The sequence below is a fragment of the Nannospalax galili genome, unplaced genomic scaffold (assembly GCF_000622305.1).
Source record: "Nannospalax galili isolate Female #2095 unplaced genomic scaffold, S.galili_v1.0 scaffold272, whole genome shotgun sequence".
In the NCBI taxonomy this organism is placed as follows: domain Eukaryota; kingdom Metazoa; phylum Chordata; class Mammalia; order Rodentia; family Spalacidae; genus Nannospalax; species Nannospalax galili.
This window is the reverse complement of record NW_008331836.1, coordinates 702,600-720,325: the sequence shown is the minus strand read 5'-3', so window position 1 is coordinate 720,325 and position 17,726 is coordinate 702,600. Positions and strand designations below refer to the sequence as shown.

The 17,726-nt window shown below is 39.5% G+C and overlaps 1 protein-coding gene and 1 long non-coding RNA gene across 2 annotated transcripts in view; one reads left to right on the top strand and one right to left on the bottom strand.

The window, feature by feature from the left end:
- Gpc6 (glypican 6) overlaps positions 1-17,726 on the top strand; it is a 1,180,899-nt gene that overhangs the window by 1,012,363 nt on the left and 150,810 nt on the right. The window lies entirely within an intron of this gene.
- LOC115069255 overlaps positions 1-17,726 on the bottom strand; it is a 39,525-nt gene that overhangs the window by 6,021 nt on the left and 15,778 nt on the right. Inside the window, exon 2 of the long non-coding RNA XR_003848526.1 lies at positions 14,884-14,947. This is a non-coding gene — a long non-coding RNA (uncharacterized LOC115069255). The remainder of the gene's footprint in view (positions 1-14,883; positions 14,948-17,726) is intronic.

Here is a 17,726-nt window from a genome sequence, read left to right as displayed (position 1 = left end):
GTTGATATGGATGGTTGCCATCACTGTAAATGATGATAAAATGGTTATCTTAATGAGTAATCTTCATGGCAGACCATAATAACAAAGCCCATTCAGTCCTCACAATAGTATATGAGGGTGATATTGTTAGTATCATTTCCCCATGATCTGGATGTGGAGTCTGAAAGGAGACAGGGAGAAACAGATGTGAAGTTCTTCATAAACATCTCCTGGGACTTAAGGTACTATAAAGATACTTTTAAAAGAATATATGGAAGCCTCACTGTGCTCCGTAGCTATGTTGTTAGAAAAGTGGCTGAAATGGTCCCTTCTACAGCCCCAGAACCCTGAACAAGGTCCAGCATATACTAGATGTTCAGTAAATTTTCACTAACTTGTTGATTGAATAACTGATAACTGTTACCATGCTCATGTCCTTCCAGACAACTGCAGGGATCCTGGGACTGGTGGGAATCATAAACAAAGACTGTTGAGAGCTAAGGACAATCCAACCATAAAGAAAAAGGAAATGTGGCTAAGCAGAAAATTAGAACTGGTTATCCTAGCCATTGGCCTTGGAGGCAGTTTCTGAAGATACAAGTTCAAAGACATTTGGTAGTGTGAAGCATTGCCTGATAAACTCCAAGGAGAAGGAAAGCATTGGAGATACATTTGTTTTCTGGTTAATTTTCTATAGAAATGCTTTTGTTCACCAACAAGATACAAAGGGCAACTTAATAGGCATGAGGTTATTAAAAATTAATATGCAATGCTTTAGCTGAGGGTTTGCTTATTTTGCTGTTATTAAAAATGCACACAGACAGAATGAAGCATTTTTAGCCTGAAACAGATTTCAGAAAATAGTTTTCTTATCATTAAAGTGGAAGTTAAGCCAAGTGACTGTAAAATGCTCTTTTCTTATGATCAGTTTCTTCTAATCTTGGGGTCAGAAAAATAAATGTCAGAGAAAACAGTATGTTTTATTTAATAAAGCAAAATAGAAGCAAAGTCATCTGGCTATATTAACATGAAAAATACATCAACTTTTTTTTTTACCATTTCTATAACAGACCTTTTGTTTTAATAAAATTTTAGAGAAGGATATCAGAATCTTTTGTTCTGAACTAAAAATCTACATAAGAATTTCATAGGGTCAAATGGCTACTCTTGGCATCTCTTTAAACTGAAAGCACTAGTCACATTAGGAGGGAGAGGGAAGTTTTTAGCTGTGGTAAATAAAGAACAATGTAAAACAACACCGGAGAACTTACTTTCTCAGAAAGCAAAAATTTCCACAGCAGACAACTATATTTCTTTACTATGATGCAGCAATGGCTTGCTTAAAATCTGCTTCTCGTGGACTGACTAAACCATTCATTCCTAAAAATAGTCCTTTTATAAGACTCTGTTTAGCTGTTCTCACTTTAAATTTAAACAGGAACCAACAGTACTCCTAGCTGCTTTCTTCAGTCTAATGTTATTAGCAAAGGAGCAGGAGAGGCTATCCCACCATGCCATGGCACACAGGGACACACCCAGCACACATACCAGGTTTTACACAGACTCTGCCACCCACAGACTGGCACAGACAGGAATATTCACAGACCCTGCTTTGAAAGCTTGTTTGCTTTAAAACCTTTACAACTTTTTTAAATAGCAGAAATGTACATTTTTGCCAAAAGAAATCTCCTTTCTTCAGAAGCTGTTCTTGTTTGTTTTTGTCTAGAAATGCTAAGTCAATACCTTATCTAGAAACCAGTACAGCTAAATCTGTAACTTTCCCTTTTTTTTCTTTATCTTCTTTGATAATTATAAAGCAAGTGTGAAGAGTTCATGTTTTATATTCAACCACAATGCATTTTGGGGGATTTGTAATAGCCCATAAATTTGCATTAATGATCACCTGCTCCAAAAACCTCAGAAACTTGAGGTTGAAAGAACATCTGAGTGTTTTATGGGTCTCAGGCACCTGACTCTGAGCCAAAGTGGATGTTTGAGGAAATAGAACTCCACTGACTGGCTGACTGCTGCAGGTCTGGACTGAAACAGCAGTCAGGTCAATCACTAATACATGGACCAGGATATTAATTATGTTTAATGTAAATAGCACATTTTAAATCCTATAAGAATTCACGATAACTCAGGTTTTATGACTTTTTATGGCACCAGGAAATATAGAAATGACTTATATAGGGAGTCGTCAGGCTGCTCTAATTTGTATTTCCTTTAACAACTGTAAGAAATAATTATGCCCCATGATTTACCTAGTCACTGTCATCTTAAAAACTTGCAGGGAAATAAAAATGTAAAAATCACATGGCATTGCATGTCAGAAGACCAGACCGCATGAAAGAATCTTTTCCACATAGTGACAATTATGTGCACCCAGCACTCAGGCAGGTTTAGGGAGGATGTAGGAGGGTCTCAGACCCTGGAGCCATTGATCTTACTGTCAGTCAGACTTGTTTGGTAAAGGAAATAGTCAACTTCTACTTTTCCTTTTTTTTGTATACTCACTCTCTTATATGCTGCTTCCTTCTAACAGAGGACAGATATTTCAGGCGGAGCTGAAGCATTGGCATTCCTAATATGAGTGAGGGCCGGGGTGTGAAGTGGTTTGCATATGGTACCTGCTTGTGGGAGGATTTATATCAGGAACATGGTTTACATGTACATACAACATCACTCCGTTTACAACCCTGTGAGATGGATATGGCATTTCTTCTACAAATAGCAAAGCTGGGGCTCAAAGAGGGTGGTGCAAAGACAAATAGCAAATGGAAAGACAGTCTAAGGCATCACCGTGACATTTATCCTTCAGAAGCAGGTATCCAGAGGAAACGAAGCAGCATTATGAAGGCCAGGAGTACTCACGATGGCTAGTGACACTGTATTGTCCTTAGTAATATTACTGGGGTGTGAGTAGACCCAGAGCTATCACACAGTCAGAGATCAAATACAAGGTGACCACCAGACATTGGTTTTCTATAGCTAATACTCAAGCTAAAAATTAGTCCAGTCATTGAAAATGTGTTAGACAAAAATGGATTGTTCTGTGTGCTTATTTTTTGCATTTCTCTTAGGTGCCAGTGACACTACAAATAAGACCAAGTATATTACACAAATGAAATGTAAAAATGTCTTGTCATTTAGAAATATCAAAGTTGTCAGACCTCTTTGAAGAACTTCTTGGTCTCTCTCAACTTACACGAGAAATCACAGAATCTAAGCTGGCATTGACTACTAATACTTTTGTTCAAATATTTCTGGAAAATTCTTTTTCCTTCCAGGAAAGCAACAGGCTATCAACCAGAGGTACTAGATATTGTGGATAAAATGTGGATGTTGTAGGGGAAAAGATATGTAGGTTTTAAAAGGCAACACATTGTATACCATGGAGGATATTATACTACATGAAATAAGCCAATCCAAACAAAAGAAAGCATGCTTGAGGGATATAAAATAGTTAAACTCGCTGAAACAGAATAGAATGGTGTCTGATGAGATCTGGAAGAAGAAGGAAATGAGGAGTTATTCAATGGCTGTATTATTTCGATGTTACAGATAAAAATGTCTACAGATTTGCTGTACAATGTGTGCATAGCTACCAATGCCATGTTTCACATTTAAAGTTGTTAGGAGGGAAAATTTAGGACATACGGTTTATTTTCAGCACAATGAATTTTCAAAATAAGAGACAGGTCCAGTCCTGAGGACAGCTGGGCACACTTGCCAAGAACCATGATGAACTGGAGATGAGGGAGTGACTTAGGAGGCACCGTGCTCTAGTGGGTCTGAGTTCTGGGGACCATTTTGCCCACTTACATCAGTAAAGATGAATCAATGAAGCCATTTTCTAATAATCTCTAACATTCCAATAGGACATCCCAGAACACCTGTCTCCTGGGCATCCTCTGTGAAAGCACAATGCTTCTTGGTTTTCTGCTAAATGCCTAGCATCTGCATTTATTCATTGGGCTGACTGGTCCATAAGGATCCAGGAGAGTCATAATGAGCTTTATTACCTAGAGCCACAGGAGACATACTGATGAGAAACATTCATTTTTGTCTGTCAGAATTCTGATTAGCATATATGGTTAAAAAACAAACACTGAATATTTCCTGATTTTTACCCTCACTTACATTTTTTTTAAGGATACCAAGACTCAAAATCCAATTTTCATAATGAGTTCCCTGAAAACTTCTATACAATAACTTTCCTCCTAATGCTTTTTAAAAATCGATACTTGTTCAAGTCCTTGATTAAAATGGAATCCATAGGAAAAACAGTTCTAGTGGTACATCATTCTATTACAATACAAAGGATGTTCAGTTAGTGGGGGACTTGAGATGTTAAGATCAGAAACCAGAAGATACCTCTGAGGTCACCTCTCCCAATGTCCTCATTAGAAAGGGGTGGAAACTCTTTCTAGGCTCTCTGAAAAACTATTTTGTCCAGTATTAATAGCAACTAACGGGAATAATTTTTGCCAAAGTGTTTATGCTAAGTCAGCTATGGAAACCCCTGGCTGTTTCTTATTAAGCTGTAAGTTTGGCAAAAAAAATTGGTTTTGGTTCCTGTTTATGGGAGAGTTTAATAACTGTTATCTTCAGTAATAAGAGATATAATAATGTTTATCTTTTTATTTACTTTGAGGATCTTAGACTATGCTTTATCATTAATTAAAGAATCCTCTGAGTTGCCCTATTAAATAAATGTTATTAACCTCATTTATGAAGGAAATGAAATTCTAAACAATTAGGGAACAGAGTAGCACTATGCCCTGAGTTAATGGTTACAGTGGACGTTCTATAACCCTCCAATCAATAGGAACATTGTGATTTCCACCCCAAGTATTTTCATCTATGAACTAAAATAAACTCAACAAGTGGGCATTGAGCTATTTCTCTGTAGGAGGAATGTGTGAAGAGCTTCAGAAACAAGTGTTGAAATGAAGGCTTTTCCAGGCCTATAAGGCCAGATCTGTTATCAGATGGTGTATCTGAAACAGTTGGTAGAGACACCAAATATTTGCCTCAAAGGCTAAAATGCGAGATAAAACTCAAACTCTTATTATCAAAGCAATACTGTAAAGGTTGAAAGAAATAAGAACTAAATCAAGATGGAGAGGTCAGAAGACTCTTCAAGATAAAAGTTACTTTGAGTTGGTTACATAACGGTTAAAAATATTGCAATGATAAGATTTTTTTCCTTCATATTTTTACATTCTACAAATATTTCCTGAACACATAATCTAAGGATGGTAGCTCTAACATCATAGTCTTTTCCTTAGAATATACAGAGGAAAGCAAAGGTGTTTCCCCCTGAAATTTTGGTCACATAAGCAGCCTCGGGCATGGAAACAACTAGTGAAGAATGTAACTTAACAAGAAAGTTGCAAGCATTTTGTTCACAAGTTTTGAAGGCAAGGGGTCAAAGTCAATTTCTCCAAGAGAAATAAATGTGCAAGAGGTTAAAAGAAAAAGCATCCAAACTGGGCATGTTGGCACACTGCTGTAATCCCAGCACTCAGGAGGTAGAGGCAGGAAGATGATGACTTAGAGGCCAGCCTAGGCTATGCAGTGACTCCAAAGCTCCATAGAGAGACCCTGTCTCAAAAAAATCAAGAGATCAAAAAATGAAAGTACAGGCAACCAGATCCAGAAGGTGGTCAGTGGCTTTGCTGCCTCAGTGGCCTAGGAAATGGCCGCTTCATTATCAGCACTGAAAGGATCAGGGCAGAGGTGTAAATGGAAGAAGATGACCACAGAGAGTTCAAAGGCAGAGCAGTAGTCAAGAGTATCCAGTGGAAGATGCAAGCCAGGGCTGCAGAGACAGCTTAGGAGTTAAGACTGCTTGCTATTCTTGCAGAGGACCAAAGTTTGATTCCCAGCATCCACACTGGGCAGCTCATAACTGCTTATAACTGCAACTCCAGAGGATCCAATGCCCTCTACTGGCCTTCTCAAGTACCACACATGTACACACAAATAATCTTTTTATTTTTATTTATTTTTAATGTATATTTTTCTTGACTTTTGTGTATTTTATAAAAAACATCTTAATCATCTTTATACCCCTTCCCACATCCATACCCTCTATAGCCCCCCAACCAGGCTTCACACATTCAGTCATATATGTTAAGGCCTATTGTGTCAAGTTTACCCAGACATCCCTCAATGCAAGCTTATCCACTGGGGTCTGGTCAGTCTATCTAGAGTCTCTCCCTTAAAGAAGATCAATTCTCCCTCACTCAGCAGTAATCAGCTACCAATAGTTCTTTGGCTAAGGTTGGGGCCTGTTGTCCATTTCTCCAGTTCTATGCTGATTTTTTTTTCTGATTAAGTTTGCATGAGTCTTGTGCATGCTGTCACCATTGCTATAAGTTTATATGAGCAAGGTCCCAGGAGCCTGTAAGACTCTGTTTCCTTGTGGTCATGCACCTCTTCCCTTGGCTTTTACAGTCTTTCTGCCCTCTCTTCCACAATGGTCCCTGAGCCCAAGATAGGTAAAGTTTAATATAATATAGAGTCCTGTCCAGGGACCCACACTCTGCAGTCTCTTATTCTCTACACTTTGTGGCCTTTTGTGTTTATCACCTTCTGTTGCATGAGGAAGCTTCACTGGTGAGAGTTGAGAGATGTATTATTATTCTCTCTACCTTTCATGAGCCTTAGGTGTAGAGGTTCCTTTGTAGATGTGTCACCTAGGGCTGGACATCTCACAGACACTTTTTCTGTGTGTGACCGGTTGTGGAACTCTGTAATAGTCTCTATCTGTTGCAAAACAAGCTTCTTTGATAAGTGGTGACTAGCATACTTGTCTGTAAATATAAAGATCCATATTTAGCATATAGTAAGAAATTACATTTGTCTAGGAATGTGACAGAGTTAGGGTTTTCTCTAAAATCTATGACCTCTCTCCAACAATGTGTGTTTGGCTATGTTTACAGGGCCGTGTATGAGTCCCCTCTCATTGAGTAGGCTTTAAGTCCAACTAGGTAGCTGTTAATTAAGATAAAAGTGCCACTACTGCACCAATATAATTTGCTGTGCCAGCCACTGTTGTGGTTATTAGGCTTTGAAACTGGGGTTGGACCACTGATTGATTTTTTTTGCCCCTTAGCAGCTTGCATAGTGTCCTCTAAAACTATGAAAGATAGTCTTTAGGGAGTTTGGCTCCCAGCATCTACTTTGGGCAGCTCACAACTGCTTATAACTCCAACTTCAGGGGATCCAATGCCCTCTACTGACCTCAGGTACCCACACACATGTACACACACATAATAAATAAATAAAACTTAAAAAAGAAAGATGCAGAGGTTTGTGAATACCTGGTAGCCTGCTTTCTTTCTTTACTTCTTTCCCCTCTCCTCCCCTAGTACTCTCCTCCCTCTCTTCCTTTCCTTCATTAAAAATGTTTTTGGGGTTTGGAGTGATGGCTCAGCTGTTAAGAACACTGACTGTTCTTGCAGAAGACCTGGGTTCAAATCCCAGCACCCATATGGCAGCTAACAACTGTCTATAAGGGGATCTGACAGCCTCTTCTGTTCTCTGCCAGCATTGCATGACATAGGTGCACTTACCTACATGCAGACATATAACACTCATACACATAAGATAAAAATAATAAATAAAATATATTTTTTAATGCTTTCAAAGCTAAAGAAAGGAGGTAAATATGTCAAAATAAATAAAAGCAAAGCTGAAATATATTTGGATTCCTGGGAAGCTGGGAGGGAGCACTTTGGGACAAGTTTGTAAGCAGAACACAACTGAAAAGGTTGGGAAAGTCTTTTTTCCATAGATCCTTCATTATGCTACATTAAAGTTTGTGTTTGGTTGAAATAGGGATTGTTTTCACACACTTTACTGCTCTTGAGTTAATAATGTGAATACAAACTCTAAACATTTATCACGCACCAGATTTTACTGGCGCACGATGCTTAAGTGAAAGACCTGGGAAGGCTTTTAGAATAGTTGCATGCCTGGATTCCTCTTCTACCCTGTTCATCATTTAGAAGCCCTTCTTAGTGTAACTTTCTACAGTTGATGATTAAACAAATGGGTTACAGTTTGGATGAATAAAAGCATTACAAAGCATGTCAGATGGGAAGTTTAAGCTATGGGGAAAGATAAGACTGTCAAAGTGGAACTCTCAAGTTGAGACTGAGAATTCACCTATAAAAGGGTTTATTGAGTTGTTGGACTGATGAGCAAAAATAGGGCCACACCCTGGGAAAGTCCCACAAGCTCCAGTAGAAAGTCTAGGTAATAGAAAAATGGCCTTCAGACCCAAGAGTCAAGAGCATTTTTATAATGGAAGCCTGGGGAAAGAAAGACTAAATTGTTTATGCTAAAGTTACATTGACTAGAGCTAAAGAGAGCCAGTATGTTGAAAATCCGGGAACATTTTGGTATAAAACAGTCTACCAAGGACTTGTGGCTTCTGAACTGGATAGAATTAGTTGTCCAGAAAGTTCATAGGCCTTAAAGGTGAGTGTTTGAATATATATAGATATATATGTTGTGTTAGTGTCGGGCCGGTATGTGTGTGTGCAGGTGCACATGCATGTGTGTGCACATGGGTGTAGAAGTCAGAAGGTAACCTCAGATGTCATCTTCAAGCATCATTCACCATTTTTTTTAGATGGGGTCTTTCACTGGCCCGAAACTTACCAAGTAAGCTAGGCCGGCTGCCGTTAAGCCACATGGGTCCACCTGTCACCACCTTACCATCACTAGAATGACAAACACATGCCACCACACCCAGCTTTTCCTGTGGTTTCTGGGGACCAAACTCTGATAGTTATTCTTGTAAATCAAACATTTTACTGACAGAGCTGTCTCCCTAGGTCTGAGCTCGGGTTCTAATGTACATTCCCGGATGTAGACGTATATTTTCTTGGTTTAGATCCTTAGCTGTCTCATTGTTGTCTTTTGTTGTTTGTTTTTTGATTTTTTTAAACAATGTTGCATGTTGTAGCTCACCATTCAGCTCAGTCTGGCCTCTAGCTTGTAGCAGTCCCTGCCTCAGCCACATGAGCCACCACTGCTGGCTTTGCCCTCAGCTGCTACCTAAATAACTTCCTTTACCTCTTCCATCCTCCCTCAGCAAAGCCTTTTAGCTAAATTTAGGACATCCATAATTTTCCTTTATCACTTTAACTAGAAGCATGTTCTTGTAACTGGCAGAGGAGGGTGTGAATCCCATCATGCACATTTATACAATTTATACCTGCACATAACTGTTTCCATTCAACTTAAATAAAACATTATGTTTGAAGAAAAATCAAGTCAAAGAAAAATTTAGAATGCCACAAATAGATGCGATTTGAGCTTGATTTTAATTGATTTGAAAAATTGAAGGAAAAATCCTCATTTCAGATACCTTTTACATCAAAATCCCAAGCAGAGAAAATAGATATTTTTAAAGCACTCTCTACATTAGAACCAATATTAATGAAGCCGTTAAGTGAGTGTTACAAATTCACTCTTGCTAAAAGGATAGTTTCTTGGGAATTCTGTCTCCAAATTAAGAAATTAGTAAAGACTAAATTTAAGTGCTGCCCTGCTACTTACAGAGAGTTGTTTGAGAATTCTGTACAGCATCTCGAAGTGAAGAGCCAAACATCTTAGGGTGTCAAGTGAGAGCATTTGGTTATCACCCCACTCGTCTCCCTTCTCAGAAGAGCAGCAGCTAGCTATTCATCTTTCAAATGTCATTGGTGGGGAGATGTGCTTCATGAGGGGGCTCCTGGGACCACTGGACCCACTTTTCCTTAGGAAGTGATGCTCATGTGCTCAAAGTAAAAACTACTGGATGGAAAATCAATCTCAAAGGCTGAAAGTTAAGCTGAGTGTTTAGACTGTGTCCTAGAAAGGGACTCACTGGGGTCAGCTACTAGCAGCAAGGCAGATTTTGTAAAGTGCATTATAGTGGTCCCTGTGGAGTCATGAGTTAGAGAAAAGCATCCCTCCCCTCCTTCTCCAAGGGTATAGCACCCAGCTAGCCCAGAGCAGGCTGGGTTCACTCCCAGTTCACTCCCTGGTGGCCACCTTTGCCCAGTACATACACTGCACAAACACAGGCAGTACATACACTGCACAAACCAGGGCTGGTTGGGAACATTCTCTAAAATCAAGCACACAGTCAGTGCTCACTCTGACCATCTGAAATGACACACCTTGTAGAATTTGACATCCTTGAGGTACACATTTAATAGCAGATACAGATTTTTACCTGAAGGGGTCTATGATCTGATTGACATCATATTTTCACTCTGACGCTCAGTACACTGTAGCTAGAAAGTGGCAAACTGAACAGTGATAATGTGTGATACCAAATGCATGTCTGTGACCCTTCATTCATATATTAAAACCCTGACATGAGATGGCATTATGGGATAGAGGTTTTGAATGTACAGTCCCATGGTGGGAACAATGCCCTGGTAAGAAGATAAAGAGGCTGGTCTTTGTTCTATTGGTCATGTGTAAGCAGAGAGGGATGCTTACTATATTCAAGTCTAGAAGGAGTCTCAGTATTTAGAATCAAAAGAAATATCTGTTATTTAAACTGCCTAGTCTATGGTATTCTGTTGTGGCAGCTGGAGCTTAGACAGTGTAGTTCTGGAAGCTGATTACTGGCTATTTAGCATTGTTTGTTCTATTTTGTTTGTTCTGAGAACTCGATTGAGAGGACTACATGGCTCTGTACTACGACACTCTTAAATTTTTTATTAGTTTCTATTTTTATGTGTATGAGTGTTTTGCCTGTATGCATGTAAGTGCACCCATGTGTGCAATGCCTTTGGAGGCCAGAAGAGGGTGTTGTAAAACCTGAAACTGGAGATATGGATGGTTGTTAGCCTCCATGTGGATCCTGGGAACATCCACATGGAAATGCAATGTCCTCTCTAAGAGCAGCCAGTGCTCTTAACCCCTGAGCCATCTGTCTAGCCCCAGCCATGCCCATTTGATCTTGAAGTCCTCTTGTCCCCAAATGACTAGGGGATGCTGTGACTCCCACTGTACATGTCTTAACATTTGTGATTTGGATGATACAATATGATCTAGGTGAATGTTCAGAGACAATCTTCTGTGAGCCAAAAAATTGCAATCATGGCCTGTTGCCTTGCAGAGATGGCCCTCAATAGATAGCAAGTTCTGCATTTTGCAAATGCTTGAGATTATAGTTTTATTTTTTTAAAAGGCATATTGGTTGTACCCAGGAGGCAAAGCAGAAATGTGAAAGGTTCAAGGGTTTGGTTACCTGGTTTCCACTCTGTACTAACTTAAAGAGATTTTTCAAAAACGGTGTAGATGTTCAGGGTGAAGTGAATCCTTTTAGATCCCTTCCCAGTAGAAGACTCATTTGGACCTTTCCTATATCTATAAATATGAATGAGCAACAAGAAATTTTCTCTAGGCAACCTCAGTCTAATTCCTGACCCCGTGTCTTTGTCTCCTGCACTTGAAGAAGAATCCGGACGTGCCTTCTTCTTCAGCATAGGTATGATATTGTTTTAGTTTGCTTCTATATTGCTGTGATAAACACCATGACCAAAACAAACTTGGGGAGGAAAGGGTTTATTTGGCTTACAGCTTACAGTCCATTATCAAGGGAGGCCAAGGCAGGAACCAGGAGGCAGGAGTCAAAGTATAGACCACAGAGGAACTCTTCTCACTGGCTTGCTCTCTTGGCCTGTGCTCAGCCTGATTTTTTTATGCAACTCGAAACCACCTGCCTGGGGGTGGCACCACCACAGTGGGCCGAGCCCTCCCACATCACTCAACAATCAAGAAAATGACTCACAGACATACCCATGGGTCAGTCTAATAGACAAAATTCCTCAAATGAGAGTCCCTCTTTCCAGGTGTCAAGTTGAAATGGAAGCTATCCAGCACAGATACCCACTGAAGCTGGCTCCAATCATCAGGGAGTTTAGCAGAAAGGAGTCCTTGACCAAACCAGAGATTTAATCAAGACCAGAAACTTGGAAGGAGTTAATTACAAGTGATCATTTGGGGCTGGGGAGATGGCTCAGCAGTTAAAAATACTGGTTTTTCTTGCAGAAGACCTGGGTTCGAATCCCAACACCCACAGTGGCAGCTAACAACTACCTGTAACTCCAGTTCCAGGGGATCTGACGGCTTCCTCTGTCCTAGTGGGCATTGCATGATACAGGTGCACTTACCTACATGTAGGCAATCCACTCATACACATAAAATAAAAATAATAAATAAACTATTTTTAAAAACAAGTGATCATTTTATAGAATTGTGTTTCATGTAATACAGTTTCACTTGAATCAAAGAGAAAGAGCCCTGAGACAGTGACTGGAAGATTTAGGGGCACTGCTCAGTGTAGTCTATTGAATCTGTAATGTGTAAGTTTCCAAGAAGCTTCATAAATAAGGTCGGTCTGTGTCCCATATGTTTGAAAGAAACCATAATCCATGCTAACTAAATTTATGGGGGAAAACCACTGAATTTTGGAGCCACATTTGGGTAGACACATTTCAGATGCAGGAATTTTAATTTCCAGAGGATTATTTGTCCAGTGCAGTCTGCTGTCATAAATAGCAGACAGTGCCATGGTGGCTGGTGAGAGAGTGATAGCTTTGGAAAGCCCTGCCTTCATCTTTTCCAAAGCTCCCTTATCAAAATTAATTTATGTAGTTATTATCTTCATGCTAAACTGAAAACAAGTCACATGTAAAATAAAAGTAGAATGACTAATGCTAATTAGAAAAAGAAAAGCAACTCCATCTCTCACTTTCGGTATGTTCTACATCTACAAGTCTGACTGCCACTAATTTAAAACATTATGCATGTCCTCAGGGAAAAGCTGAGCAGCAGTGAATTGGAATAGGACTGAGATGATGCCTTTTGTGTACTGTAACACTTCTAAATCATTGCTTCCAGAAAAAAATCACAGAGAATTTTAATATTCATAAAGATTAGAAACAGGCGTTTGAACAGAGCTCCAGCCACCTTTGACAGGAGCACAATGGTTTGTCTGAAAGGGTCTTCATTTCCTCTGTCACTCACTGGCAGGACTCAGAACATCAAAACAGTTAGACTCCCGAGCTTTCACTACCTGTTTCAAAGAATTACACTTGACATTTCTAATTTTTTCTCAGTCGTTAAACTCTGTCCTCCCCCTTTAAAATGGCATGATTTTGTTAGCAAATCAAAGCGGGCAGGAGAATACATTAGTGCTCCCTCCATGTGGACTCTGGGCTGACCTCGGTGCTTTTTATGTCTACCGCTAGACCACACAAGCTATTTTTGCTTCATCATTTATCCTGTTTGTTTACCTCAGAAGAATGCTATTTAGCCAGATAGAGGTAAGTAACAAATTGTGGCTTAGGTCTGTGCTATCTTGGTGATATGAGATGCTGTATCTTTCTCTGACCCAGTTTCCTTGTCTCTGTATAGGGATAAAAATGAGAAAATGCTCAGTCCTTTATGGAGGCAGAGACCCTAAGATCCACACTGGATCACACAGGGAGGCCAGCACATAGTTCCAAGTACTGAGTTATATTGGTGTTATTTAGATAGGCTTTGGGAGATAACACGAGGCTATTGTCACTGCTTGACTCCTGTGTGACTTTTGGATCCTCAGTTTCCTCATTGGTTAAATAAACCATTTAAATGCTCTGTCTGGGTTTCTGTCCAGAGCTAAACACCTGTAACATAGTTGATCTGTAATATGTCAAAATTGGCAAGGATGGGATCAGAATAAATAATAAAGTGAGACCTTTACCCACAGAATCTTAAGTCTTTAAACACATTCCTTGCTTTCCCCTTGCCTTTTCATGTGTGTGTGTGTGTGTGTGTGTGTGTGTGTGTGTGTGTGTACATATTTATGTGTGAGCCAGTGCATATGGGGAAGGGCCATATATATATGCACACTCATCGAGGCCAGAGATCTGTCATTCCTTAAACACTGTCAGCCTCATTTTTTGAGACAGGTGTCTCTCATTAGCCAGGAACTCACCAAGCAGGCCAGGCCAGCTAGGCAGCAAGCACCAGAGATCTCTGACTCCCTAGCACTGGGAGAAGCATGTGACATCATGCCTGGCTTTTTTACATGTGTTCTAGGGATCAAACTCAGGTCCCCATGCTTGCACAGCAAGCACTTCACTAACTGAGCTGTCTTCCCAGTCCCATTTTCTTTTTTGAAAGGGGCAGAATTACTATTCTGGTTTGATATAGATACATTTTATATATATATTTTTTCATTAGATCAATCATGTCAATTACTGTGAGAAAGGAGAATAAAGAGCCTAAGAAGTAAAGCCTTGGGTGTCAAGGTGACTTTTATGTGAAGCCAGACCAGCCATGTGAAATTCTATCTTTTAATAAAAAGTTTTACCTTTTTGCCCAAAGACAGGAAAGCGGAGTGGGGAGAAGGTGGAGAGTACAGCCTGAGATTGTTAGGATCCTATTGTAGGAGCCACACAAGTCGCATTTTTTTAAAGTCAATGGTAATTAAATTTATGTTCCCCTTTAAAAAATTCCAGCCATCTCCCTATCCAATTTACCAGTGACACTTTTTTCTGTGTCCTCAACCCCCAATCTGACAGCCAAGTCTGAACTGAATGAATACTTCTAAATTTGGTACAATGATTTGAGGGAGATTTTCAAAGTCTGTAAGAAATTTACCTTGACTTGACATTTAAATTGGAGATATGGTAATATAAAAATTTAAAGTAATCATCATCATAGAACCTCATATCTTTATATCACAAGGTTTTCTCCTCTTGTATGACATGGTCAATGGAAAAAAAAAACTTTCATTTCTTATCATTCTTAGTATGCATTTAAAACTCACTTTAAATATCACCCAAGAACTTAAATTCCCAAAATAAGTGTGAAACAAGTTCTCAAACTTACAAAGTGACCTTCTGAAAGGGTCCTCCAGTCACCAGAAAATATTTCCATACAGCTGCTGATATGCCTGTGAGCACGAGAGAGAGACAGAGAGAGAGAGAGAGAGAGAGGTTTATAAATTATTTTGACTCAAAATCCCCAAAGTAGAAACATGCTCGCACACATCTCCAGCCTGTTACTTATAAACTAGCACCTCAGGACAGAAGGATATTGGAGTACTATTGAATCCACTTTCTCAGCTACCACCTGTGAATTATAGCTGGCAGCAGGAGTTTTATGATGCTATTGTAAAAGTAATGTACCTCTTAAATGGCAATTTACTGAGTTGCTGATGAAACGCATTACAAATATGTTAGTTTCAGGGTGGTTAGGAAAATTAACCGCAGATATTTTCCATATTGTCACATATAGTCAACATGCAAAGGGTGTAAGGAGCAGCTTTCTTCAAAGCTGTTTAAAGGTAGCACATGGCCAGGAGTCACTCCAGAAGAGGTTGATAAGGCCAAGGCTTTAGGGAAATCATTTGAGACTATGCTTTTAGAAGGTGTCTTATCAGCAATATCCCCAAACTCTTAACCCTTTCTCTTGAGCCTCAAACATATCATGAGGCTTTCTGTCCAATTTTCTAACCTGTCCAGTTGGCCCCCACACCTGCTCCTCTGCCTGGTCTGATAACGGAGAGTAGTAGGCTATCATGAGAGCCCAAATTACACTCTGAAGAGACCCATCTGTCTGGAGCCACAAGATAATCACGTGAAAGAGAGACTCAAAGGGAGAGATGACAGAACATAAGAAGCAGGTGCCTCATTAAGATTGTACTGTCTTATCCTTAGAGGCCTGTGCTTGGTGACGTGACCTCTCAGATCTCTTTCCTGTTAGCAGACATTTGCACATGGTACTACAGTTTAAAATGCAGCTCAGATCCTTTATTTCATCTGACCTTCACAGACCCCCCCCCCGAAAAAAGGAAGGTGTTATCTAAACTTTAAGATGAATTAACAAACACTGATGGACGTCAGTGATTTGCTCAGTCATCCAGCTACCAAAGAGTGAAGTTAGGTTTGAACTCAAATTTCACTCCAAGCCCATTATAAAACCAAATTTTGACCAGGTTAGGAACACAGAGGAGATGCTTTGAACTCAAAGAACTGACTTAAATATACAGAGTAGTATAAGTGATTTGCAGAATATTTAATACAGGGCAAAGACTGAGGATATAGCTTTATGGTTGAACATTTGCCAAGCACGTGTGAGGCCCTGGGTTCAATTTCTAGTACCACAAAATTAAATAAATAAAAGCAACATTCTACAAGTTTAATGTCAAGGAAAGACTCTCCAATCCTACAGCAAGGATGGAAAATAATTTGCAATTTGCGCTTTACAGCCACAGATGCTGAAGCTGTTTACCAGCTCAGCAGAAAAGAGTGCAGTGATCCATTAACAATGCCTGCCATGGGTACAAAAGGGAGCTAGTGGCAGCACATGTATTTGCTCTTCTTATACTTCAGGAACTGTTTCTAAAACATTCTTGAGTTTTATGGTAAGAAGTCTCATGGTCCAATAAACTGGCAGGTCTCTGGTAAGCTTTAGTCAGTGCTAAACACTGTACTTGGCACCATGAATGAGTACCAAGAATGTAAGAGAAAGTCTTCACCTATATAATTTACAATCCAATTTGGAAAATAAGCAAAATGTGCAGCACCCCTTTTGCATGTTCATCCTTTGGCACTGATTGTAAATACTGTGAAGAACTCTATAGGGCCAAATAACACACAAGAAGGAGATCATCTTTTGAGAGGAATATCAAGTCCTGTGTTGCTGGAGCACTGTGTATCTTCCATTGACTTCACACCATGAGGAAATATTTTACAGTGATCATTTAGAGCCCAAAAGAGATGAAATAATCACTACTGAAATTATTTACCTGAAAAAAATGCTCATATGTGTATTTAACAAGTATCCTAACTCTGTAATTGTTATGAATCTTGTTATAGTAAGAATGGACAGGAAATCACAGATGTCCTGTAATATCCTCTGTTCCTAATAGAAGTTTAAAAAAATATGATAAAACTGCAAAGTACACTACCAGCTTCCTGAGGGAGATTGGATTACAATTCCCCTGCAAATAAAATGATAGGAAAGTTGGTACTATCTTCAGTATAATCTGGAAATGAAGTTGGGTGGAGGTAGGGGAGGGGGATTTGCAGGTGAAAAGATTAACCATGAGTTCATAGTAGATGAAGATAGAATTTATTTTATTATTCTCACTACTTTTAAATATGCTTGATATTTTCCATTTAAAATGTTTTTCAAATCCCTCTTAACAACCTGTGAATTGGGTTAGGAAGATGGCTCAGTAGGTGAGATTATGAGGCTCTGAGTTCAAATCCCTAGTACCCACAAGAAAAACCGGAAGTGACATGCATACCTGTAGCCCCAGTGCTATGGGGGGCAGTGCCAAGAAGATCACTGAGTGCCAGGAAGATCACTGGGTCCTGCTGACCACTAGCCTGGCTCTTGGTCAATAAGAGATCCTGTCTCAAAAGCATAAGGCAGATAGGGCTGAAGAGATAGCTCAGTGGTTAAGAGCACTGGCTGTTCTTGCAGAGAACAAAAGTCAAGTTCAGTTTCCAGCATACACATGGCATCTAACAAATATCTGTAATTCCAGATCCAGAGGATCTGATGCCCTCTTTTGGGTTCCACCAGCATTGCACATACATGGTGCACCCACATACATGCAGGCAAAACACTCATACAAGTAAAATAAAAATAAATAATAAAAAAGAATAAATAAGGCAGAGAATGAGGGAGCAGAACATGTTATGCCTCTTCTGGCTTCTGTG